Below are 2,721 nucleotides of genomic sequence, written 5' to 3' on the forward strand. Positions count from 1 at the left end.
CTCTTCCGATCCTTTTGTTGCATACTTATTTATTGCTTATGTATTGTCTGTTGTTTGGCTTGTGCATAGAGATGCCGTCGTATGTCGTGTACAAGGGTAAGGTTCCCGGAGTCTACGACGACTGGGAGGAGTGTCGGAGACAGGTTCACCATTTCAGCGGTAACAGTTACAAAGGGTACACCACTAGGGCGGAGGCGGAATCTAGATACGCCCGCTATCTAGCGGGAGAGAGGAGGGAGCGTTGGAGGAACCGGATGAAGACCAGTTTCATCGCGATGATGCTCATCGTGATGACCGCAACTCTCTTCTATGTGATGGTGGTTTAGATGATCGATATTGACTTGTAATATGAAGACAAACTCGCTACTCGCAGTCTCGAGACTTGTAATGTTCTATCTTTGTTTGGTCTTTTGAATTCGGAGACTAATATGATGAATTGTATTCGGAGAGCTATCTTCTATTGTATTGGATGAATGTGCTGTTGCTGTGTGGTGCTGTCTATATTCTGTCCAATAATATATTTTGTAACCTGTGAAAATATCAAAAATGTGCATTTTTCCAACCACCTCCAAATCTCCTCAGTTTTGGCACACATGATCTCTTCCACAAACAAAACTAGGTTTCCAAGTTTTTGTATTTTTTAAATTTTTTTTGAATTTATAATGCCCTCTAGACTGACTGCTGAAAACATCGGTCTATGCCTCAAGGGGGCATTGTAAAATAATTTTTTTCAAAATTTTCTTGCATACACATGTTTTGCACATGTGGGTGACCATGTACAAGAAATTTTGGGTGATTTGGAGGTGGTGGAAAAATTCACGTTTTTTCAAAAAATGGCTTAAGTTAAATGGTCCCTCTGGGAATGCGGGCATTTTTTCGACCACCTCCAAATCACCTCAGTTTTGGCACACATGATCTCTTCCACAAACAAAACTAGGTTTCCAAGTTTTTGTATCTTTTAAAAAAAATTTGAATCATAAACTCTGTATCATAAACAAAAACAAAATAGGTCTTTGTATCATAAACTCTGTACATCCGAATCGCTAAGAAGATCTTCTGCTCTACTACTCCTTCAACTTCGAGGTCGCCTCGCATGCTGCGCCTCTTACTTCTAATAAACACATGAACGAATCAGCATTTATGCGTTGAATAAAAAAGATCCCCAGGAAACATACCAAAGGGCTATGTAGTGGGACTCAAATCCTGCTGCCCCACAATATGGAAACAAACCCTTAAAAGGAAGAAAGAATTTTATTATAATACAATTATTGGCCCCAACTTCCTCAACTTTGCGCACAATTTGTTCGAAGGAGTAATATGGGATCAAGTAACAGTGCCAGTTTAGCGTCAAGCTTGATAAGATTGCAAAGGTCCTCCACCTGGCATCAAGACAATAATTCAAATTTAGAAGGCCATCAGAAATCAGAATAAGTATACGTGTGCAGTGAGCAACATCGGGCTACAGCCTCTACTGTTTATGAGACCAAGTTTTATGAGAAGAAAGCAAATTGGAACTATAACACCTGCTTAACATCCTGAATATCATGTTGCCAACTTGTGAAATAAAGTTTTGAACTAACAGTAGCTACGTAGGTACATCTCCTGGATGTTGTTGAGACTTGATGAGCTTCTGTTTTCTAAGATTAAATACAAACCAGAAATCAGACATTCACCTCCAATTACATCAATCGGGAGTTGCCTTGGTCTTCAAATTTAAAATGCACAACTGTAATATGTATGTATGCTGCTTCGACCAATCTAGTTCAAGGGCTGTCGGTATGGTTCTTCCTATTAGGAAAATTGAACATACAGGAGGAATCTGCAGACTTTATATTTCAGCTTGCATTCTCTTTTTACATGAAGATAAAAAATGAAGTAAATACTTTTAAGCGATAAATGTTACCTTGGATTTCTACTCGTAAATCTAGGCGTATTTCATGTAGCTAGCATTTTGAATGCGTGAGATTATATGTGGCTGTGCCAGCGAGCCTGTCAGTCAGAATTTAGAAGCCTGGGTCGTGAAAATGCACTGTTGATTGGTTGTGTAATAACTGCTGGAGCTAAAATGGTCGTAGATCTTCTTGTGCCTTAACTCATCACATGCAGTCCTCCTGCATAGTTCGAAAAAAGAAATAATTCACAAATCAATACTGAGGAAGACATATAATGGTAAGATAAGAACAACTAGCTTGTAATCATCACCCAGTCACTCCCAAAACTATTCAGTACAGGGCCAAACTCACAAACGTCAGTCTCATGCAAATCCTTAATTTCCCATACCATTGGACACTCATCAGGTCCAAAAAAATTATGAAAAAAAATCAAGTATGAGATGTAAGATTCAGAGTACAGACTTTAGAAAGACAACTTTTCTTTCACAACATAAGCCATCTGAACCAAGTCTCATGCCCACTAAAAAAACATTATATTTAATGCACGGAATTAAGCAGGAAAAACAAAGCAAAGACAAAAGAGGCAATGTAATTGGCCAATGGATTGCTATCTTACTTCATTCATGGAGTCCAGAAGTGGGATCAGATGAGAAATTGAAGGTGGCGCTCCACTCTCTGCCCGTGCAAGAATGCAATCTTGCATTCAATACTTTAATTACTCAGTAAACAAAATTTCTTGCTGGTGCTTGCTGAACGGTTTGAGGCATCAGGCATGGGGAGGGGATCTCACCAGATGAGGAGGTCCTGCCGAAGGAGGGGATCCCACAGG

At 39.5% G+C, this 2,721-nt stretch overlaps 1 long non-coding RNA gene across 1 annotated transcript; it reads right to left on the reverse strand.

The window, feature by feature from the left end:
• On the reverse strand, window positions 1-1,935 carry LOC123177052 (uncharacterized). The gene is made up of 3 exons (XR_006488752.1): window positions 1,811-1,935; window positions 680-681; window positions 1-11 (listed from the first exon to the last, which is right to left on the reverse strand). It is a non-coding gene; the product is annotated as an uncharacterized lncRNA (long non-coding RNA).
• Window positions 1,936-2,721: the final 786 nt, after the last annotated feature.

Source organism: Triticum aestivum, unplaced genomic scaffold (genome assembly GCF_018294505.1).
Source record: "Triticum aestivum cultivar Chinese Spring unplaced genomic scaffold, IWGSC CS RefSeq v2.1 scaffold64594, whole genome shotgun sequence".
Taxonomy (NCBI): Eukaryota; Viridiplantae; Streptophyta; class Magnoliopsida; order Poales; family Poaceae; genus Triticum; species Triticum aestivum.